The 24,780-nt window shown below is 44.3% G+C and overlaps 1 long non-coding RNA gene across 1 annotated transcript in view; it reads left to right on the top strand.

Moving 5' to 3' along the window:
* Positions 1 to 24,780, top strand: part of LOC132532769 (uncharacterized) — a 36,773-nt gene that overhangs the window by 6,357 nt on the left and 5,636 nt on the right. Inside the window, exon 2 of the long non-coding RNA XR_009544692.1 lies at positions 22,130 to 22,275. This is a non-coding gene — a long non-coding RNA (uncharacterized LOC132532769). The remainder of the gene's footprint in view (positions 1 to 22,129; positions 22,276 to 24,780) is intronic.

Below are 24,780 nucleotides of genomic sequence, written 5' to 3'. Positions count from 1 at the left end.
AGGAGCATTGATTTCTGCCAAACACTGTTCTCTATTAATTTAATCCTCGTAAGATCTAAGAATGAAGTGCTATTATTACCATTACCATTGTATTTATTTTTACTTATTACTGGATAGAGACAGAGAAATTGAGAAGGAAGGGAGAGAGGGAGGGAGTCAGAGAGACACCTGCAGCTCTGCTTCACCACTTGTGAAGCTTTCCCGCTGCAGGTGGGGACCGGGGGCTTGAACCCAGCCCTTGCTCAGTGTAGTGTGTGCCCTTAACCAGGTGTACCACCACCTGACCCCTCATTACCTTTTTACAAATGAAAGAATTGAGGTTCAGAGAGGGTGGTTACTTGGCTGAGGTCACATAGCTAGTTGGTGGCAGGGTTAACACCTGAAAAGTTTATTTTTAAATTTTATTTATTTATTATTGGATAGAAGCAGGGAGAAATTGAGGGAGGGGAGGTAGAGAAGGAAACAGAGAGACATCTGCAGCCTTGCTTCACCACTCCTGAAGCTTTCCCCTTGCAGATGGGGACCAAGGGCTTGAGCCTGGGTCCTAGTATACTGTAATGTGTGCGCTTAACCAGGAATGCCACTGCCTGGCTCCTGAAAAGTTTTTCTGATTCCAGAATCTGAGATTTCTGTTATATATCTGTCTCTGTCTCTGTCTATATATCTTTACTAGGTGGGTGATCTTGGGCAGATTCTTTTTTTTTTTTTTTTTTTGCCTCCAGGGTTATTGCTGGGGCTTCAGTGCCTACACCACAAATCCACTGCTCCTGGAGGCTATTTTTCCCCCTTTTGCTGCTCTTGTTTTCTCATTGGTTTTTTTTTAAAATAATTTATTTCTTTATTGGGGAATTAATGCTTTACATTCAACAGTAAATACAATAGTTTGTACATGCATAACATTCCCCAGATTCCCATTTAACAATACAACCCCCACTATGTCATTTATCATCCTTCATGGACCTGTATTCTCCCCACCCACCCACCCCAGAGTCTTTTACTTTGGTGTAATACTCCAATTCCATTTCAGGTTCGATTTGTGTTTTCTTTTCTAATCTTGTTTTTCAACTTCAGCCTGAGAGTGAGATCATCCCGTATTCATCCTTCTGTTTCTGACTTATTTCACTCAACATGATTTTTTCAAGGTCCATCCAAGATCGGCTGAAAACGGTGAAGTCACCATTTTTTACAGCTGAGTAGTATTCCATTGTGTATATAGACCACAACTTGCTCAGCCACTCATCTGTTGTTGGACACCTGGGTTGCTTCCAGGTTTTGGCTATTACAAATTGTGCTGCCAAGAACATATGTGTACACAGATCTTTTTGGATGGATGTGTTGGGTTCCTTAGGATATATCCCCAGGAGGGGAATTGCAGTGTCATAGGGTAGGTCCATTTCTAGCCTTCTGAGAGTTCTCCAGACTGTTCTCCACAGAGGTTGGACCAATTGACATTCCCACCAGCAGTGCAGGAGGGTTCCTTTGACCCCACACCCTCTCCAGCATTTGCTGCTGTTACCTTTTCTGATGTCTGACATTCTCACAGGAGTAAAGTGATATCTCATTGTTGTCTTGATTTGCATTTCTCTGACAATCAGAGACTTGGAGCATTTTTTCATGTGTTTCTCAGCCTTTTGGATCTCTTCTGTGGTGAATATTCTGTCCAAGTCCTCCCCCCATTTTTGGATGGGGTTATTTGTTGTCTTGTTGTTGAGTCTGGCAAGCTCTTTATATATATTGGTTATTAAACTCTTATCTGATGTATGGCATGTAAAGATCTTCTCCCATTCTGTGAGGGGTCTCTTGGTTTGGGTAGTGGTTTCTTTTGCTGTGAAGAAGCTTTTTAATTTGATGTAGTCCCAAAGGTTTATACTTGCCTTAGTCTTCCTTGTAATTGGATTCGTTTCATTGAAAAAGTCTTTAAAATTTATGCGGAAAAAAGTTCTGCCAATATTTTCCTCTAAGTATCTGATAGTTTCCGGTCTAACATCCAAGTCCTTGATCCACTTGGAATTTACTTTTGTATTTGGTGAAATACAGTGATTCAGTTTCATTCTTCTGCATGTTTCAACCCATTGTTTCCAACACCATTTGTTGAAGAGACTCTGCTTTCCCCATGTAATAGTCTGGGCCCCTTTGTCAAAGATTAGATGTCCATACGTGTGGGGCCTCATTTCTGGGCTCTCAATTCTATTCCACTGGTCAGTGTGTCTGTTCATGTTCCAGTACCAAGCAGTTTTGATGACTGTTTTCTCATTGTTGTGGTTATTATTGTTGTTGTTGTTGTATAGGACAGAGAGAAAGCGAGAGAGGAGGGGAAGACAGAGAAGGAGAGAGAAAGACAGGCACCTGCAGACCTGCTTCACCGCCTGTGAAGTGACCCACCCCTGCAGGTGGAAAGGGTGGTGGTGGTGTGGAGCCAGCATCCTAATGCCGGTCCTTGCCTCTTAACCCACTGTGCTACCGCCCTATCCCTGGCAGATTCATTTTTCATTCACTTGCCTCATCTGAAAAGTAGGAATAAGAGTAAAACTGCCTCATAGATTTCCATGAGGAGTGAATCAGTATATATAAAAGACTTAAACAGTGTCTAGTCCTTAGGAAGTGTCAGTGTTGGAGGTGTTGATACCATTGTTTTCTTCTTCTTATCATTACTTCTCACAACCTCTAGCTAACAGCTAAGAATTGATGGAAAGAAACTGGTGCTTCTGTGCATACTGGTGATTGAGAGAGGGTCAGAGATGTTCTTGTTGCCATAGTAACCCAGGGGCCTATTGCTTTCTGGTGGACAAGAGCTGGGAGTGTTGGCAGTGGTTAATCCCATCCCAGTTAAGTATAGGCAGGGGAAATTTAGCTGGAAAGGATGCTTGGGATTTCACTCCTCAGCAGAGACAATGCCAGAGATTGGAGCAAGTGTGGGTGTTTGGGATGAGTTTGGAGGTCTGTGGGTAGTTGGAAAGAACTGATCCTATTGGAGTCCTGACTTCCTACATACAGGAGAGACAGGAGTAGGCTTGCAAACCTCAGAAGGCCAGACCAAGGGGTCTGGACACTGAACAGGAGCAGTGGAGAACCCTGGATGAGGGGCAGGATGCATTTGGAAAGGTCATTCATGCAGTCAGGGGAGAGACTGGGTGAGGGAGCAGAATTTGGAGACCTTTTAGGGGAATAGGGCCAAACTCTGGAGGGTAAGCTGGGCTGGGTATGGTCTACAGTGTGCAGAGAAATGACAACACTGAGGAACATTTGAAGGTAAATTCATGATGTAAAGATGCATGAGTGGCTGGGCAGTGGTGCACCTGGTAGAGTTCATATGTTTCTATGTGCAAGAACCCAGGTTCAAGCCCTGAGTCTTCACCTGTTGGGAAGGGGGAGCTTCATGTGCAGTGAAGCAGAGCTGCAAGTTATCTATCTCCCTCTTTATCTCCCCTGTCCCTCTCAGATTGTCTCTATCCAATATAAATAAATGAATAAATACATAAATGATAAACTTTTTTTTTTGCCTCTAGGGTTACCGCTGGGGCTCAGAGCTTGCACTACAAATCCACCACTCCTGTGGCCATTTTATTTATTTATTTATTTATTTGATAGGACAGAGATAAATGGAGGGGAGATAGAGAAGGAGAGAGAAAGACACCTACAGACCTGCTTCACTGCTTGTGAAGCAACACCCCCCCCCCCCAAAGCAGGTGGGGAGCCAGGGCTTGAACCAGGATCCTTGTGTGGGCCCTTGTATAATAAACTTTCTTTTAAAAGGATGCATGAATGGAGTGGCACTGGGATACATCTTTGCAGGCAGTAGGGGGTTCTGGGAGAGGGACTGGCTGGGGGCTGCAGGTAATCATGATGGATTTAAGGTGATGATGGGAAAGCTGGCAGGGGCTCTGTTGAGGAACTGGAAGTCAGGACTGAAGTATCTACTTGGGAGTCATTAATCCACATCTATTGACTCCCCAGGATGCTCAATACACATATAAAATGGGACTTTCTAAAAGGGCCATTTCTGTAGGGGTGCTGGTTGCATTTGAAGTCCTGCTTGTAGACAAATTGGTCAGAAGAGAAGCATATGGAAGGGGAGCACTGAAAACGTGCAGGCATCTTGAGCCTGTCTTCCCCTAATGGGTCTCAGAGGACTGGTGAGATGGCCACTGTAGGTCATGACAAGGGGATAGCTGAGCCTGGTCACCTGAGGGAGGAGACAAGATCACTGGGCGAGAACCAGGGAAGTGGGAGAATGAACAGAGGGTTTCTAGAAGGGCATCACCAGGGACCAGGGAGAAGAGGCCTAGGGGCTGGCAGCCTCCAGAGTAAGTATCTTCAAGACAGTGGAGGCTATGGAGGCAGCAGGGAACCAACCACACAGGGAAGGAGGCAGTAGGTAAGGAATGCTGGTGGGCTGGAGGAATTTTCAGGCTGGGGGCTGGGGTTGTAGGTGTGGTTCTGAATATAAGATGAAAAGAGTATACATGAAAAAGAGAAAATAGTGGAGCTGCCAGAAGGGAAGGAGCAGGAAGGAGGTTCTCCTCTGAGGTACAGGGCTCTGAGGAAACAGCCCCATCTTAGGTAGACTCAAAGCATAGATTTCTGCAGAGTAAATGCTCTAGATTTCCCTACACCCATGCTCCGCCCCACCCCCAACCCCTAACTTTAACTCCCAGGTTAGGCTATTTCCTCTGCCCTGGCCTGAAGGAACACGGAGGAAAACCAGTCTGTGTTTTAACAGGTTCCTATCCTTTCCTTCCCTAGGATAAAGCTCAGGCCCTGTAAAGTGTCTTGACTGTGGAGCTCTTTCCTGTTTTCCCTCAGCAGTGCGTGTGGGCTTTTCAGGAAGCTTGTGGACCACCCTGTGCCCTCCTCGCCTCCCCCCCCAACCCACCCCCCATCATCTGCTACTCCTATTCAGGCCTGACTGGTCTTTTCTTGGCTGTTGCTTTGATCACAGTCCCTTCTGGGAAGTGGTGCTCTGGTCCCTCCCCCAGCAGCTCCCTGGTCTCTTTGAGTCTGTCACCAGAGTTAGGAATCAGCAGAGGATGTTGAAAACTCCTCTCCTCTAGGAATATTCCCCCAATTGGGCTCATTCAAATCTTATTGCTCCTTTCCTCTGTCGATTCTGCAGATGGGGGGCCCACTTAGATAGGTTTGCAGATAAAAAAAGCAGCACGTGGTCTGGGCTCTTACTGCTCCAGAACCATTTTGCTTTCTGTTGCATTATGATCTTCTGGAAGGGAACTGGAGATCACTCCATCTAGGGATCTCAGATAACATTTTATTTTTAAACAAGGTTTATTTATCGATGAGAGAGGACAAAGCATTGCTCTGATAATATATGGTTCTGGGAATGAACTTGGGACTTCATGCATACAAGTCTAGTGTTCCACTCACTATGACATCTCCTGGGCCATTAAAAAAAGAAAGAGAGAGAGAAAGAAAGAAAGAGTATATGTGTACAATCAACCTCTAAATATAACTTTTTTCTTCAGATAGAAAGAGAGGGAAAGAGACCACTGCACCAAAGCTTCCTCCAGTGTAGTGGGGCCAGTCCCTAACCTGGGTCTTGCACATGACAAAGCAGGTGCACTGTCTAGGTGAGCTATTTTGCCAGCCTTCAAAGAAGATTTTAACTGTTCAGATCTGAAGTCCTCTCCTGTGATCATTTGCATGATAAAAGCAGACATGCTTAGACAGCTGGGGTGAAGGCTGGCTGCTCACCCTTGCTCTAGGCCTCTCTTGTAAGAGAGGCCCTACAGCTCCACAGAGCACATTCTGCTAGGCTGTGACTTTATCTGAGGTGAGAAGATTGAGACCTAGACGGATGAAGGGACTTGTTCAAGGTCACTGCAACAACAGCAAAGGCTCAGGATTTCTCTAGCATTCTACTACTTCTAGCATTCTAGCTGTCTCTCTATTGCTCTTTCATGCAGTTTGTACTTGTCATTCATTTACGTAGCGGATGTTTGTTTCACCTGCTATGGGCTAGGCACACAGTAGGTCGTAAGGACTACTGGACAAAAGTCCTTGGGATCCACTGAAACAAAATCAGATGCTGCTGTTGCACAATGGGGAGAGCACCAGACTTGCAAGCATGAGATCCCGAGTTTGATTCCCTGGTATTGCATATGACAGAGTGATATCTGGTTCTGTCAATCATCTGTCTCTCTCTTGTTAATAAATAAGCAAATATTAAAGCAGGTGCTTCCTGCCCTCATGGTCTTTTAGTAGACTGGTGGGTGCAGACACAATCCACCTGTGAGAAGTGCCATGAAGAAGAGCTCAAGGGTGTGATAAGAAGAGCCTGTAAGGAGGGTGTCAGGTTCCTAGAACAAAAGTAGTGGACACTTGATGGCATTTAAGCAGGCTTTCCAACAACAGACATGCATCTCTCAGGGCTGTGTAGTGCTGTGCCTGATTGATCTAATCCAAGGTGGGGACCAAGGACTTGAACCAGGTCCTTGTGCATGGTAATGTTTGCTCTCTATGAGGTATACCATTGCCTGGCCCCCTTGGGAATCATTTTTATAGGGGCACTAATCTCTTTCATGAAAACTAAGCCCACATGGCCTTCCAGAGGTGGCACCTCCAAATCCCATCACACTGGGGGCTCAGTTTCAACATATGAACTTGGCGGTGGACACATGAACATGTGGACTATAACATGGGGGATTTAACCTAGGATGTGACTGGGAGCCAAGAGCTACAGATAAACTGGAGAACAGAGAAGAGTGTCGGGCGGAAGAGCAGCTTATCCTGTGACAGGAGGGATAAAGTGGGCTGAGGGGATGAGAGAAGACCCTCCCCCCATGGCAGGACAGGTGGACAGGGGCCAAGTGTCACACATGCTGCACAGGCTGTTAAGGAGTGCTAGGGACTTATTCCATGATTTTATTTGTGTTTTAAAGGAGTGAGGGAATAACGTAATTGTTATACAAAAAGATTTTCTTGTCTGAGACTCCAAAGTCCCAGGTTCAATCCCCTGCACCACCATAAGCCAGAGCTGAGGTAGTATGCTGGTAATAATAATAATAATAGTAGTAGTAATGATAATAATAATAATGATGATGATGATGATGAATATGTCTCCTGGGGGAGACAGCATAATGATTATGCAAAAGACTTTCATACTTGAGGCTTTGAAGTCACCGGTTCAATCCCCCATACCATCTTTCATAAGCCAGAGCTAAGTAGTACTTTGGAAAAAAGAAATATGAAAAAAGGAGAAGGAGGAGGAGGAAGAAGAGGAAAAAGTCATTTCCATACAAAACCCAACAGTGTCCTCACTGAGTGTCTTCCATTTCCTCTGTTTTTTTCTGTCGACTTTCTCAACTACAATCATATATTGCTTGGCACATTCTTAGCAAAATTCTTTCCTTCTTTCTGTGGCATACACATTTCAACTTCAAGGCATGCCTTGTAATGTGTGGACATGCTACTACTGTATCATCTACTAATTCAAAAGGTTACTAAGTACATCCATGAACCAGGTACTTACTATTCAGTATCATCGTGGGCAGCATGATGGGTGACAGTGTGATGGTGCATCGTGTGAGTGTTTGTGTGAATATGTTGATCTTGGGCTCCAAATGACAGCCACGGTGGGCGGCTGTGTTATAGGGTAGCTATTAGTGTCTAAGTCTTCTCCAGGTATCACTGTGTTTCGCCATCATTGTGTTGTGATACAACAGTGGGCATGGCTGAGGCTGTGGGTGGTTGAGCGTATTGCTTTGCGCCCTCTGCCACACACTGACTGTCTGACCTGACCCTCTGGGTCTGGCTATTATGATGTGTCTGTGTGTCCGTGTGGACATGGGAGGTCTCCTGCTATAAATTCAGAGGAGAACAAGCTCTCTGGGGACTGTTGGAGGTGCCCCCAGGGATGATTGATGCTGGGAGTGGAGCCTCAGCCTGCATCGGGCTGGCCCAGGATGTAGAGGAGCCAGAGCCTCCCACATTGGCCTAGAAAGGGGAGAGGAGATGGGGCGACTGGGTGGGCTGGGGCTGGCCAGACAGGCCAGATTAATAAAGAGGGACCTGAAGGAGGAGAGGCCCGGACTGGCGGCTGCTGCAGGAGGCGGCTGAGATGAAAGTCTCTGCTGGCGGGCAGGCAGGTGGCCTCTCCCCTGCCCTGTCAGCACTTCTTAATGTCCCCTTGGTTAGAATGTGTGGGAGGAGTGGGGCGAGGGGAGCCGGAGCTCACCTTTCCCAGGCCCTGAGGAGGGGGTTGGGGCCTCCACTGGGCAGGAGGGGTTTCTCCTGTGAGAGGGAGGAATGCAGCTCCACGGTGTGACCCAGAGGAAGAGCCTGGGCAGGCCCCTTTCTCCTCTCAGTCTGTGGATGGCAGGCAGGAGGAGAAAGGCACTGGAGAAACAGGAAGGGCAGGAAGGGGGTAGGCATGTGCTAGTGAGTATCCAGCCACACGCAGGTCACCCTCAGTTGTGGATTTGAGCCTGAGAAAATAAGTGAGTGCGAGGCCTAGTTCAGGGAAAACGTAGCGTGCCCAAGTGTGTTTGTGTTTGTGTTTGTTGAGCTCTCTACATGTGGGATTTTAAAACTGGCTGCCTGTATACAGCCTGGTGCGTAGCTTCACAGAGGTCACCTCCCCTCCCCCCATCCACTCTTGCCTCCCCAGAGGAGTGAAGTATCTGCCTCATAGGGTGGTTGTAGGGCTTAAGTAGACTGAAACAAATGTTCATTGGCAATTACCCCCCCCACACACAACGTGCAGCGTCACTGTTAAGAGTTGCATGGGGTGGGGGCAGTGTTGGGTGACTGTGTGTGATGTGGGTGTGTCTGGGGGGGGCCTCAGTAGCCTTGTGTATCAGTCATAGCAGGTGTCTGGGTGAGAGGAAAATATGTGACCTCTCTTCACTGTGAGTCTGTGGTGGGAGTGAATACACAGGTGCTAGATGTAGTGAAATATACGGACATATCTCCTTGAGCTCAAGGGTGGGGCATGTATGTCTCTGTGTGACTGTGGAGCTTGGGTCAACACCTGTGACTGTTTGCAGTGATGATTGTGTGTCTCTTAGGGAGACTTTCAGTTGCCCTAGTGCCTAAACAAGCGTGTGTGTCTTAGAGTGTGTGCTGGCTGGCTTTGTGGGGGGTGGGTTTGGTATGTCTTATGCCCTGTTTGTGTCTCTGGGTTGTGTGGTCTAATGCAAGTGTGACTGTGCTTTTGTCTCAGTTGTGTGAGTGCATTGGTGGTTTGTGGTACCTTGGTGTGACTCTGAGTAAGTGTGGTTGTGTGTGTGTGTGTGTGAGTGTGTGAGAGTGTGTGTGTATGTGTGTGAGTGTGTGTTTGGTGAGCGGCTCTGCTGCCTTAAGCACCTTTCGAATACATTGGCCACAGCTCATTGAATCCTTTAACAATCTGACTCTGCTCTTCCTTCCCCGTTTTTTCTAATTCAGTTCCTCTTATTACAAAAATAAAAAATAAAGCGCTGCCCCTTTCCAGTGGCTGGCCCCGCGGAGCCCCCGCCTCGGGACCAGCCTCGTTTCACTCCATTTCGGAGAAAACGGGAAGTCAGTAATTTTAAAAAATATTTTCTACTTTATTTGGGATTTAATGTTCTTACAGAATCCTGCTGCCTCCCTCTTTCCCCCCCTCCCAACCCACCCCCAGCCCTGCATGCAAGAGGCGTAATGGCCCATTCAGCATATTAGGAGATCCAAGCGCGTCTCTCTCTCTCTGTGTGTGTGTGTGTGTGTGTGTGTGTATGTGTATCTGTATGCACATGCGCCTGAGTGTGTATGTGTGCATGTACAGACACCCCCAGCAGACACACATAGGAATACACAGCAGAGCAAACATATACTCAGATGTGGCCCCAGTGCCTTAGTCCTCAGACACCACACAAAGACACAGGCACACCTCCAGGCACAGTCCCACTCTGAAGGGAGCATGAACATGGTCAGGAAGGCCCTCTAGAGACATGAGGAGAAACGGACAGACAGTGTATGGAAGAGGGGGACATGGTCTCTGTGAGAGACAGATAGGAAGCAACTCCTATGCTATAAAGCAACGCGAATTGAGTCATCTGAGGAAATGTATGGGGATTGATAAGTTCGGGGCCAGGTACATGCCCTTTTGTATGAGGGGGACACTGCAGGTCATGCAGGAAGTCAAGATTAGTTGTGGAAATAGAGATAATAATCTTGTGCCCTGCTGTTGGGGTCTCAGGCAATAAGCTGTACACATGTGTGTCAGGTGTGCTCTTTAAAAAACAAAAACAAACAAACAAAAAACCACTTCCTCCAGGATTATTGCTAGGGTACCAGCATACACAAGGAGTCCACTGCTCCTGGCAGCGGCCATTTTTTTTTTTGGTGGGAGGGGCGAAAACTAAAATTGAGAGTGAAGGGGGAAGAGAGAGGAAAAGAGATAACGGCATTGCTCCACCACTCCTGAAGCCCCCTCTCCCCCCATTGGTAGGGACCAGGGGCTTCAGCTCTGGTCCCTGAGCATGGTGTCATGTGTGCTCTACCAGATGCACCACTGCTTGGCCCCGTCAGGGGTCGGGGGTGATTTTAGTAGCACCAACTTGAGTGCCGTCGATATGCTTTTTAGAGATGGACAGGTCCTGAGTGTGTTATCTTTGTCTGTAAATGTGTATGTGAGAGACTGTGTGTGCACATGGTGTGTAAGCCTGTGAGTAGACATGTCACTACATAGACTGTAAGCCACAGGAACCATGCCTGTGCTACTTACCTCTGCATCTAATCACCCAAGAAAGGGGCTGGGTTGCAGAAGGTGCTCAATTAATATTTGCACAGGAGTGGATGAAATCACTCTGAGTGCTCATACAGCTTTGGGAGGATCTGACTGCTAGAGACAGTGAGCTGCCCAGCTGCTGGGGGAGCATGGCAGAAATTGGAGAAATGGTGTCTATGGTGGGGTGAAAACTCTGACCATCTTTCCCTACTGCCATCTCTCTTGCTAGGAAATAAGTGTTCTGAGGTCTATACTTTGTCCAGAGTGACGAGTTTTGAGAATTATTTTAGACTGTTTTCTGAAGGAAAAGAATAAAGGAAAAGAAAAAAAAAAAGGGCTCTCTATTGGTTAACCATCAGACAGGTGAGGGAAGAGAGGGCAATTGTGGACAAAATCTCAAGATGGATGCATGGACATAGATAGATAGACATACTGACTAGCCACACAAACTGATAGTAGATTTATTTATAGACAGACCAAAAGACAAATGGAGACAGAGATAGACAGATGTAGAGGTAGACACACAGACTGGCATGACTAGAAAGGCAGGGAGATATTCTGCAGGAGTGACTCACAGACCAACAGAAAGGCAGGTCAATCAATAAACAGGTAGATGGACAGCTGACTTCACAGAGGATATAGATGTGTAGTCTAAGAGACAGAATAGGTCTATCCAACAGACCTGCCTCCACATTCCTCCTTCCCTGCTTAATGGAGTCACTTTTTTGATTAGTACTTGAAGTACTTTGGAAAGGGGTGAACTCCTTTGCACCAGAGCTGAATCTTAGTTGGTCACAGAAACATATATCTTGTGTTTTCTACTCTACTCTGATTAGAATTTAGGCTTCTCCAAAATCATAGATGGATCATGACCAAGACCTTCAATAATCTTGGGTCCACCCTCTCCAAGGAGGCCTGTTATGCCGTTTGGGTTATCAACCTCAACCTATCCCTTCAATCTTTCTCACTGCCTGCCCAGAGCGTGGCCCTTATTCCTCTCCACCATTCCTCTCCCCTCCCTTATTCTTCCTCAATATCAATAAACATTCTTTTTAAATATATGTATTATTCTTTTTATTATTGGGTAGAGACACAGAGACATTGAGAGGGGAGGAAGAGATATATATAGAGAAAGACAGAGCAGCTCTGCTTCAGCACTTGTAAAGCTTTGCCCCTGCAAGTGGGGACCAGGGGCTTGCACACTGGTCCCCCCGCACACTGTAATGTGTGCCATTGCCTGGCCCCCAACAAACATTCTTTAGCCTACTGTATGGAGCGTGCTTCTCCATCCCCAGAGACCCTGTAGCCCTGCCTCTTCCTAGTTGTGTGACCTCAAGCAAATTACAAAGTCTCCAGTGTGTGTGTGTGAGTGGGTTGGGTGGTAGCACAATGGGTTAAGTGTATATGGTGCAAAGCTCAAGGACCATCAAAAGGATCCCAGTTCCAGCCCCTGGCTCCCCACCTTCAGGGGGGTTGCTTCACAAGTGGCGAAGCAGGTCTGCAGGTGTCTATCTTTCTCTCCCCTTCTCTGTTTTCCCCTTCTCTCTCAATTTCTCTCTGTCTTATTCAACAACAGTAACATCAATGGCAACAATGACAATAACGACAACAAGGGCAACAAAATAAGAAAAATGGCCTCCAGGAGCAGTGAATTCGTGGTGTAGGCACCAAGCCCCAGCAATAACCCTGGAGGCAAAAAAAGTCTCCAGTGGGGGTAGACCGCATAATGCTTATGCAAAGAGACTCTTATGGATGAAGCTCCAAAGTCCCAAGTTCAATCCCCCACACCACCATAAGCAAGAGCTGAGCACTGCTCTGGTAAAAAAATAAAATAAAACTACAAAGTCTCTTGTGTCCTATTCCCACATCTACAAAATAGTGCCGACCTCACAGGATTATTGAGAGGACTGAGTTGGTGTAAGTAGGATACTTAGAATATTCCTGTCCCTGGCATATAGTATTATAAACATTGGAGCAGTTCTTCTGTTATGTTTCTTGACCCTGGGGACTCAGGATCGCCAAATTTAGAGAAAGAAGTCAAGTCTTCTGAGTGATCGCTGTGTGCTGAGGGTCTAATATATATCATTTCAATTAAAAAATAGCTTGTGGTCTAGGAGTGAGTACAGTACATGCCTAACCATGTGTTAAGTCTTGAGTTCAATACCTAGTTTTATATGGGAGCACCATGGACAGTACCAAAGAATCTCCTTGGACTGTGAAGCAATACCCTCGTGTCTTCTTTCTCTCTCAATCTAAAAGATGTAGAGGTGGATCAACAGCATTGCACATGCATGATGAGGTCCTGGATTCATTACCAGCCATTACATAAAAAAAAAAAAAAACCTACAGAAAGGATTGTCATTGCACCTGTTCCCCAAATGAACACACGAGGTTTTCATTTGCTGAAGTAACTTGCCCAAGTGTCATAGCCAATGCACGAAAGACTTAGAAGCTGAATTCAGAGTCACCTGATTCTACTTGATGCTTTGTCCAGAGCTAGAGAGATAGTTCAGCACACTGGAGCACAGAACTTTCATGCTTGAAGGCCAAGGTTTGATCCCCAACACCACCATATGCTAGATCTTAGCAGTGCTCTGATCCCTCTCACACAGGAAAACAAACACATAAATAATAAATTGGTGCCTTTCCCAAGACATCATACTATTTCTCTGATCTGAGTAAGAAAATTAGGAGTTTGCGATACAAGGACCAGAGATTTAAGAGTGCTGCTGCTTTGGGGAGAGGGGTCCTCATTATCTTGATTGAGTGGGTAAGTGGTTTTCAGAGTGGTCACATTGTGTTACAGGATTATTTTAGATGTATACGATCCCACCCTCTGCCTTCAGAAGCTAATGCTTTGGACTCACAGTATGGTTTGGAGGTTTCTGGGGCCTCTGGGTGCCAGGTGAATATTGGAGGACAGTAAACGCCGTAAATGAATGACCCACCTGGGGTCAGGAAGTCCAAGACCACCTGTAGATGGATTAGCTGGTTAAGAAGCCATGACCAGGTGGATCAATGGAGGCAGAAGGTCTTGTCACTGATAAGTAACATTTAAAGAGCTGCAGCCCTGGGGCTGGGGCCCTTTGGAGGGAGTTTCTTTTCCCAGCAGAGTCCCAGCTCTGGCTCACTGAGTCTGCAGGGAGTTCAGAGCTTGGCTGGGGAGACAGGACTGCAGGTTTCCCTAGGAAGCAGATTCTGAGGTGGAGATTAGTGTGCAGGACTTTGTCAGAGAGCTCCTGGGGTCAGATTCTCTGAAAAGAAAGAAAGGCATCAGGATTGGGCAGAAGCAGACACTTGGGGTACTCAGAGTTGAAATGGTCTTCAATCCCCCTTCCCAATTAGGGCTTTTAAACTTCTTTTTTTGCCTCCAGGGTTATCACTGGGGCTCAGTGCCTGCACCACGAATCCACTGCTCCTGGAGGCCATTTTTCCCATTTTGTTGCCCTTGTTGTTGTCATTATTGTTATTATTTCCATTGATGTTGTTGTTGTTGGATAGGACAGAGAAAAATTGAGAGCGGGGGGGGGGGGAGACAGAGAGAAGGAGAGAAAGATAGACACTTGCAGACGTATTTCACCACTTGTGAAGTGACTCCCCTGCAGGTGGGGAGCTGAGGGCCTGAACCAGGATCCTTATGCTAGTCCTTGAGTTTCGCGCATGTGCACTTAACCCACTGTGCTACCGCCTGATCCCCTATTCATTTATTTTTGATAAGAGATATACAGAGAGAAAGAAATGAGGAGAAAGAGAGAGAGAGAGAATTAACCACTAGGGCACTGTTCTGTTCTGCTCTAGTTTATGGTGGTTTTGGGGGTTCAGCTTGGGACCTCAGACCTTCAGACCCAAAAGTCATTTGCATAACCATTATTCTGTCTCTCCAAATTAAATTGGGGCTTTTAAAAACATATTTTAATTTTATTTATTTATTTATTTATTCCCTTTTGTTGCCGTTGTTTTATTGTTGTATTTATTATTGATGTCGTCGTTGGATATGACAGAGAGAAATGGAGAGAGGAGGGGGAAGACAGGGGGAGCGAAAGATAGACACCTGCAGACCTGCTTCACCACTTGTGAAGCAACTCCCCTGCAGGTGGGGAGCCAGGGGTTTGAACCAGGATCCTTACACTGGCACTTGCGCTTTGCGCCACCTGCGCTTAACCCGCTGTGCTACCACCTGACTCCCTCAATTGGGGCTTTTATACCCATTCCTTGATGGATCATGGGATGTAGTATTCCTGGGAAGGGGGATGTAACCTTGGGCTAGGCAGCTCCTTTCAGCTTAGGTCACTCCCCACCAGCCCCTGACAGCTCAGGGCTATGTACTCACCCTCTTAGCAACAGGGGTAATTCCCCCAATGAAGAGAATCCAGGCAGGATATTATAGAGCCCATCCCAGTGCCTACCCAAATTGGGGGAGCAGGACACTCAAGGAAGGCTTCATGGTGGAGGTAGGAAAAGGGAGTCTCTGGTAGAATAGCCAGCAGGTACTAAAACTCAGAGGCAGAGTAGAAGTGGAGAGAGAGAGAGAGAGAATGAGAACTCAGGCCTGAAGGTCTGCTCTGTCCCATGATAAAGAATTAGAGTTTTTATATTAAGAGGATGAGGATTTTAGGACAATGTATGACATGATTAAGATTTGCATTTTAGAATAATCTGGGCACTATCACTGTGTTACTAATAAGGGACTTAACCTTGAGTGCCTGCTCTTAGGGCTTTTTGTGAGGATGACATGAGATACTGTAGCTAAGACTAGCAAGCACTTTATGGAGAATAATTACTGGTATTAGCTGCTACAGACTGGGTTGGGGTGGGATATGACCAGGGGAAGGACAGTGAGATGGCCATTGCTGTTGTTCAAGGCAAGAGGACAACTAAGACAGAAGTAGCAAAGATAGGAAAGGAGAGGCTGGTTTAAAAGCTGTTCAAGGGTTAAAGTTCACAGGACTTCGTGATTGCTTGGATGGAAGAAGTGATGGGAAGGATGGTGTTTACAGTGACTCCCAGGGTTCTGGTTTGGATGACTAGTTCTGGGAATATGAAAATGACTCATGGCAGAGAGGAGGTGGTATGTTCATTGTGGATGACTTAAACTTGAGGTTCTTGAGGAACCCAGTTGTTGACACTTTTTTTTTATGCAGGCACTGTATTAATATTTTATTATTCTGTGGTCTGGGAGGTGGCGCAGTGGATAAAGCATTGAACTCTCAAGCATGAAGTCCTAAGTTCAATCCCTGACAGCACATGTACCAGAGTAATGTCTGGTTCTCTCTCTCCTCCTATCTTTCTCATTAATAAATAAATAAAAATTAAAAAATATTTTATTATTCTGTTCTATTTTATTTTACCAAAATACTACTCAGATCTGGTTTATGGTGTGGTGGCGGATTGAACCTGAGACCTAGGAACCATAGACATGAGAGTTATTTTGCATAACCATTATGCTATCTCCTGGAGATACTTATGAGTTGCTCAGATCTGAGCTCTCAAATGGGATGGATGAGGGGTGGGGAGAGGGTGTGGTGACTGTGTAAATGACATCAGTGGAGCCATAGGTCTGGATGTGGTCCCTAGGCTGTGTGGAATGGGAAGCATTGTGAGCTGCAAAATGGAGCTGTGGTAAAACCATCATTAAAGGGACCTTACAAGGAGGACAGAAGAGGTTCCAGAAAGCGTTCTATCAAAGTGGTGGGTAAAAGGCAAGTTGTCATTGTTAGCTTTGTGGCACCACGTGTTTCTCACACATGTGACTGTATTGTTTCTGGTTAACTTTTTAAAAGATTCAGAGATAAAGACAACAGTGAGATACCACTTCACTCCTATGAGAATATCATACACCAGAAATGATAGGAACAACAAATCTGGAGAGGTTGTGGGGGCAAACAAACCCTCCTCCACTGCTAGTGGGAATGTAAGTTGGTTCAACCCCTGTGGACAGCAGTCTAGCCTAGCAGAAGGCTAGAAGTGGACCTACCCTATTTCCCCACAATTCCTCTCCTGGGGATATATCCTACAAAATCAAACACATCCACTCAAAAAGATCTGTGTATGCCTACGTTCATAGCAGCATAATTTGGAATAGCCAAAACCTGGAAGCAACAAAACAAAACCTGGTATCCAACAATGTTATGAGTAGCTAAGAAAATTGAAGAGAGAGAGGGGGGGATATTGTGGCATATATACACAATGGAATATTACTTAGTTATTAAGAATGATAAATTCTTCTTAAAAGTTTTTTCTCTCTCTTGAGGGGACTAATGATTTATAGTTGACAGTAAAATATAGTAGTTTTTACATGTGTAACATTTCTCAGTTTTCTTTTTTCTATACTTTTTAAATTAAAAAATATTTATTTTCCCTTTTGTTGCCCTTGTTTTATTGTTGTAGTTATTATTGTTGTTGTTATTGATGCCATTGTTGGATAGGACAGAGAGAAATGGAGAGAGGAGGGGAAGACGGGGGAGAGAAAGATAGACACCTGCAAACCTGCTTCACCGCCTGTGAAGCGACTCCCCTGCAGGTGGGGAGCTGGGGGCTTGAACCAAGATCCATAAGTTGTTCCTTGCACTTTGCTCCACGTGTGCTTTGCTCCATGTGTGCTTAACCCACTGCGCTACTGCCCAACTCCCTCTACTTTTTTTTTAAAGAGGGGGAGACCTGTAGCACTTCTTCACAGCTCCTAAAGCTTCCTCCTTTCATGTGGAAGCCAGAGGCTTGAACCCTGGTCATTTCTCAGTTTTTTGCATAACACTCTAACCCCCCACCTAGGTCCTCCTCCACCATCATGTTCCAGGACCTGAACACTCCCCCACCACCACCAGTGCCCTAGAGCCCTTTACTTTGGTGCAATATAAATTCACCTTCACCTCATCTTGGATGGAGCTTGAAGGAATCATGTTAAGTGAGATAAACCAGAAAGAGAAAGATGAATACAGGATGATCTCACTAATGGACAGAAATTGAGAAATAAAAACAGAAAGGGAGGGGGAGTCAGACAGTAGCACAGCGGTTTAAGCGCACATGGCGCAAAGAACAAGGACTGGCATAAGGATCCCAGTTTGAGCTCCTGGCTCCCCACCTGCAGAGGAGTCAATTCACAGGCAGTGAAGCAGGTCTGCAGGTGTCTATCTTTATCTCCCCCTTCCTGTCTTCCCCTCCTCTCTCCATTTCTTTCTGTCCTACCCAACAATGATGACATCAATAACAACAACAATAATAACTACAACAACAATAAAAACAACAAGGGCAACAAAAAGGAACTAAATATTTAAAAAAAAAAGAACAGAAAGGGAAACACAACACAGAACTTGGACTGGATTTGGCGTATTGCACTGAAGTGAAGGACTCTGAGGGGAGGGAGAGTTTTACTTTTAGGTCCTGGTACATAATAGTGGAAGAGGACCTAGGCTGGGGGTGAGAGTGTTTTGCAGAAGACTGAGAAATCTTATGCATGTATCAACAGCTGTACTGACTGTAAACTGTTAACCCCCCCAATAAAAAAATTCAAAGAGAGAAAGAGGGATAGAGAGAGAAGGAGAAACACCACAGCACTGCTTTACCATTTGTGGAGCTTCCCATATGGTGCAGAGACTTCAGCCTGGGTTCTCAAACCTGGTATGTTGTGTTCTCTACCAGGTGAGCTATCTCTTGGATCCAAGCTGTGATAGTTTGAAGAGTGAAGATAGTTGAGGGCTGCACATTTTTGAATGGACATATATGTGGACAAAGTGGTTCCCAGGGGTCAATGCTTGGCCAGTCCAAATGAGTCTTTTCAAATGACTGTTTTATGCGTTCTTTTTCTCATGTCGCCCATCACAAACAGGCAGTATATTCTGCTGTAGTTTTTTTTTTTTCTTCTTCCAGGGTTATTACTGGGGCTTGGTGGCAGCACTACGAATCTACTGCTCCTTGCAGCCACTTTTTCCCATTTTATTGGATAGGACAAAGAGAAATTGAGAGAGAAGAGGGAGACAGAGAGGGGAAGAGAAAGACAGATACATGAAGACCTGCTTCCCTACTTGTGAAGTGACCCCCCTGCAGGTGGGGAGCTGGAGGCTAGAACGGGGATCCTTGTTTGGGTCCTTGGGCTTACTACTGTGTATGCTTACCTGGTGCACTACCACCCAGCCCCCTCTGCTACAGTTTTCTCTACGCCTGCCCACTTCATCTAGCAGGCCTAGGCTCTTTCAAGATGTGATTTTGTGATTCAGGAGATGAGTGCAGTGGATAAAATATTGGACCCTTAAATATGGTGTCCTCAGTTCAATCCCCAGAAACACATGTCTAGAGTAATATTCTGGTTCTGTCTTCTCTTTTTTTCTCTCTTTTTAAGATTTTATTTTTTATTTTGTTGGATAGAGACAGAAGTCAAGTAAAAGGGGGAGATAGAGGGAGGGAGAAAGAGAGACACCTGCAGGACTACTTCTCCACTCATGAAGCTTTCCTTCTGTAGGTGAGGACCATGGGCTTGAACCTGGGTCCTTCCACATGGACTTATACAATTAACACACATTTAATACATACTTAACCATCAGCATCACCACCTAGCCTTCATATCTCTTGCAAACAAGCAAGCAAGCAAACAAACAAACCTCTTTTATTTTACACTTTTCTGTACCGGGTATGTTATTGACTGGACCTGCAAGTCATTGGCAGTTCTTGAGGGCTGAATCGTTGCTCTCAGGTAAGACCATGAGGTAAGTTTCCCAGTGTGTAGACCTGTAAGTCAACAGAAAAGTAGTTCAGACATGTTCTGGAAGAAGATATATAATGTGAAGAAGTATGGTTGAGACTATAGGGAGATGATATTGTCCTTTGAGCAGAAAGTCCTGACCTGTCCAGATCCTGTACCCTTTAGAGATGCCAAATGTAAACAATGAACTCTTGCTCTAGGAAAATATGTATCACAGTGCGTAAATGATGCCCACAGCCTCAGAGACGGTCCTTCCATGGCCATCTACCCCCTGTCCAGTGACCCAGTGGTTCTAAGACAAGATGCTTCCAAAATGAAGTACTGAGCAGTAATATAACCCAGGGTTACATTACTTACCATCTTCTAAATTTTTAAAATTTTTATTTGTTTATATTGTCACCTGGATTATTTCTGGGGTTCAGTGCCGACACTATGAATCCACTGCTCCTGGTGGCCTTTCCTATCTTCCCTTTTGCTCTTTCTGTTTTATTGAGTGAAACAGAGAAATTGAGAGGAAAGGGGGAGAGAAAGAAGGAAAGAGAAAGATAGACACCTGCAGACCCGCTTCATAGCTCATGAAGGTGCTTGTGCGTGGTAATGTATGCACTTAACTCAGTGTGCCACCACTTGACCCCCATTATTTCCCATTTTCAGACTTCAATTATTAGGATTCGGCACCAGCATCGTCACTGGTATTTGGGGCCTGCATGGCTTCACCATTCCCAGTGGCCGTTTGTTTTTTTCCTTTATTTTTTCCATGATAGAGGATGTGTAAGAAAGAGAAATATAGAGGGAGTGGGGAGAGAAGAGGAGAAGGAGATCAGAGAAACAGCACAGCTTCATGGTTTGTGAAGCTCCCCCGCCCCCCCGCAGGTGAGGAAAGAACCTGGTTTTAGTGCACAGTGATGTGTGCATTCCACTAGGTGCACCTAGTTCCTAGGTTTCGATTTCTTTATCTGAGAAAAAAAGCATCCCAAGGGGGAGGTGAGAAGCATAAGGAAGACAACAACTTCATGCATGTATGGGTGTTTCACATGTCACACATATTCTGCTGATAGTGAGTGAAGTCATTCTCATTTTGGAAATAAGGGAATCCTGGGGGGGAGAGAGCACAATAGTTTTGCAAAAAGACTTTCATGCCTGAGGCTCAAAAGTCCCAGGTTCAATCCCTCACACAGCCATAAATCGGAGCTCTGCTTTCTCTCTGTATCTCTCATTAAAATATAACAAATCATTTTTTTAAATAAATGAAAATAGGGGAACAGAGACTAGCCTCTAAGCAAGTGACTCAAATCTATACTCTTGACCAGAGACTTATATCAACCATCTGCTAGAACTTTATCACCCCAATCAGTGCTCTCAGACTTTGCTGTGCATCCAAATCATCTGAACATTTGTTAAAACACTTTTCTGGGCCTGATGTCCACACTTTCTATTTCTAAGGCCTGAAGTAGGGCCAAAGAACCTTCTTTACAGCATTATAAAAGGTATAATTGTCATATAATGAATTACACATTTAAAGTGATCAATTTGATGCATTTTGAGAGAAATCCAGTAATGAAACCAGCAGCGCAGTCAAGCTATCCACATTTGACCTAGCCAACACCCCAAAAGTGCCCTTGTCCCTCTTTACTCTGTCCCTGTCCTCAACCTTCACTCCTATCCCCAGCCACTCGCTAACCTGTTTGAGTCACAATTTACAGTTTCTAGAGTTTTATTTGAATGGCTCGTAAAACACGTACTCTTTATTATTATTTCTGGCTGTGTCACTCAGCACAATTATTTCGAGATTCATGCACACTGTTGCATCATATCAAAAGCCCATTCCTTTTTATGACTGAGTAGTAGTCCATTGTATGGCTAGATACAGCAGCTTGCTTCTCCATTCACTGAGTTGATGGATATTTGGGTTGTTTCCAGCTTGGAGCTATTACCAAAAAAAAAAGCTGCCAAAAGCATTTATGTAAAAATCTTTGTGCTTTTATTTCTCTTGGACATGCAATGTCTGGGTTATATGGTAAGTATATGTTTAAGTTTTTTAAGGAACTAATTGACAGGCTGTTTCCCAAATTGATTGCACTATTTTACACAGTCACCAGAATTGGATCAGAATTTTAATTATTCTACATTTTTGCCAATATCTAGTATGATCAGAATTTTAAATTTTGGCTATTCAAGTGGCTATGTAGTGGCATGTTATTATGGTTTTTGTGTTTTCTTAATAAGTAATCACACCAACTTTTCAGGTGCTGATTTATTATCTTTGTTGAAATGTCTGTTCAAATCTTTTCCCTATAAAAAAAGTTGATTTATGTCTTTTTTCTTACTATTAAACTGCTAGTGTTCTTTGTACATCAAATCACACATTATGTTTTGAATATATATATTTGCTTTTTTACTCCCCTTTTGTTGCCCTTTTTTTATTGTTGTTTTAGTTATTATTGTTGTTGTTGATGTCATCATTGTTGGATAGGACAGAGAGAAATGGAGAGAGGAGGGGAAGACAGAGAGGTGGAGAGAAAGATAGACACCTGCAGACCTGCTTCGCTGACTCCCCTGTAGGTAAGGAGCCGGGGACTTGAACAGGGATCCTTACGCTAGTCCTTGTGCTTGGTGCCACATGTACTTAACTGCTGTGCTACTGCCTGACCCCCTGAATATATGTTTTGCAAGTAATTTTTCCTAGTATGGCCTTTACTGTTTCACTTATTACTGTTACTAATTGTTGTTTTCAGGGCTTCACTACTCCAGGTTGATAGAAGAGCAGAGACAGAGAAGCAGGGGGAGAAGGAGAGACACTGTAACACCTAAGCTTCACCCTTTGTGGCGGGGTCATGCTTGAGCCTGGGGAGCGCACATGGCAGAACAGGAATACTTCCAGGTGAACTACCTCATCATTTTCTTTTTTTCATTTTTAAAAGAATATCTTTTGGAGAGCAAACCTTTTTAATCTAATGAAATCCAACTTACTGATTTGCTTATAGTTTCTAATTTTTACCAAACTCAAGGTTACTAAGATTTTCTCCTATGTATTTTATAGACATTTTGTGGGTTTAGTTCTTATATTAGGTCTATGAAGCTCTTCAAGTTAATTTTTGTATATGGTATGAGGTAGGGGTCAAGAGAAGAAAAAAAAAACCCTACTGGCACATGCCTATCCAATTGTGCCAGCATCATTTGTTGAAAAGATTATCTTTTCTCTATTGAATTGCCTTGGAACTTTTGTCAAAAATCAATTGACCATTGGGCCTATTTCTAGACTCTATATTCTGCTCCATTGATCTGTTTGTCTTTATGCTAGCACCACACTGTATTGCTGTGTCTTTATAAGTCTTAAAATCAGGTAGTATAAGACACTGGCTGTTCTTTTTCAAGGCTTTTTTACTTATTGTACCATCTTTCTAATTACATATGCATTTTTCATGCAGTGTCAGAGATGAACTCAGGGTCTCACACATACACTCTATTGCTGAGTCACCTCCTTGGCCCAATTTTAACATTTATGCTTTAAGAGAGGGGGGAGGAGAGAGAGGAGAGAGAGACAGAGACGGAGAGATAAAGCACAATGCTTTATTTCACTATCCATGCACAAAGCTTTGTTTCACCATCTATGGAGTCCTAGATATTTTTGTTCTTGGTTGCTCTCCTGTGCTTCTGGGAATTGAGTCCAATACACCAATACAAGGTGGATACTCCACGACTCTGCCATCTCCTTTGTCCTCCATATGCATTTTAAAATCCACTTGTCAATGTTTACAAATAAGTCTGCTGGAATCTTTTTTTTAAAAATATTTTTAAAATATTATTTAAAAATTTATTTATTAATGAGAAACATGGGAGCAGAGAGAAAGAGCCAGACATCACTCTGGTACATGGTGCTGCCGGGGATTGAACTCAGGACCTCATGCTTGAGAGTCTGATGCTTTATCCACTGCACCACAGTCTGCTGGTATCTTGAGGTTACATTGAGTCCATAAGTAAATTTGGGAAGTATGGACATCTTAACGGTTTGAAGTCTCCAAAGCATAGTATTTTTCCACTTATTTGGATATTTAATTTATTGCATCTCAGTAATTTTTTTGATTTTCAGAGGACTGGTCTTGCATATATATTTTTTAATGGGGGGGTTAGTAGTTTACAGTCAACAATAAAATACAGTAACCAAAATACATTAGTTAGTTTGTACATGTATAACATTTCTCAGTTTTCCACATAATAATTCAACTCCCTTTAGGACCTCTGTCTTGCACATCTTTGACCAAATGAGTCCCTATGTATCCTATGTATTTAATCCTTTTAGGATAGATAGTATGGTGGTATTGCACCAGAATTGCATGCTTGAGGCTGTAGAGGTCCTAGATACTATCCTTACCAGCACTGTATGCCAGAGATGAGCAGTACTCTGGTTTCTCCCTCTCTCTCTGTCTCTCACTCATGAAAATAAATAAATAATTTAATATTTTTAAATACTACTATACTACTGTGTCTTTTTAAAACTTCCATTTCCTGTTATCTGTTCCTACTATATAGAAATTCAATATGTGGGAGTCGGATGGTAGTGCAGCAGGTTAAGCGCACGTGGCGCGAAGCGAGTAAGGATTCCGTTTCGAGCCCCAGGCTCCCCACCTGCAGGGGAGTCACTTCACAAGCGGTGAAGCAGGTCTGCAGGTGTCTGTCTTTCTCTCCCCCCTTTGTCTTCCCCTCCCCTCTCCATTTCTCTCTGTCCTAACAACGACAACATCGATAACAACAACAACAATAAAAAACAAGGTCAACAAAAGGGAAAATAAATAAATAAATAAATATAAAAAAAGAAAAGAAAGAAATACAATATGTATGGGCTGGCAGGATAGTTCATTTGGATATTGTGCTTGCTTTGTCATGGGCACCACCCAGGTTCAAGCCCAGTGCCCTAATACCCCTCACTACTGTACTGAGGGAAGATTTGGTGCTATGGTATCTGTCTCTCTGTCTCTGTCTTTCAACCTGAAGCAGTGAAGCCCCAATGATGAAAAGAGAGAGATAGAAAGAAAGAAAGGAAGGAAGGAAGGAAGGAAGGAAGAAAAGCATTGTGTGTTTGCTGACTCAGATTGGTAGGCACCCATAGTTTCTGGCATGTAGACCCCAATTTTGTATATCTAATAAATGTCCAATTGATGCTGATGCTGTTTGGGGGGGGGTCACACTTTAAGAACCATTGACAAGTATTGTGCCCAACCTTTTATTTCAAATCAAGATCACCATGTGGCCCCAAATAAGCTTTTTTTTTTTTTCCCCTTCTGATTACTCTATTTTCAGAAATGCCTCTATGATATCTAAATCCATATCCATTGGTCACCTGGTTACTTACCATCTGAGTTTCTCAGTGAAAAAAAATCTGTGGTTT

Source organism: Erinaceus europaeus, chromosome 14, assembly GCF_950295315.1.
Source record: "Erinaceus europaeus chromosome 14, mEriEur2.1, whole genome shotgun sequence".
NCBI classification, from domain to species: Eukaryota; Metazoa; Chordata; class Mammalia; order Eulipotyphla; family Erinaceidae; genus Erinaceus; species Erinaceus europaeus.
The sequence above is the reverse complement of the archived record's forward strand: the minus strand, read 5'-3'. Positions and strand labels throughout refer to the sequence as shown.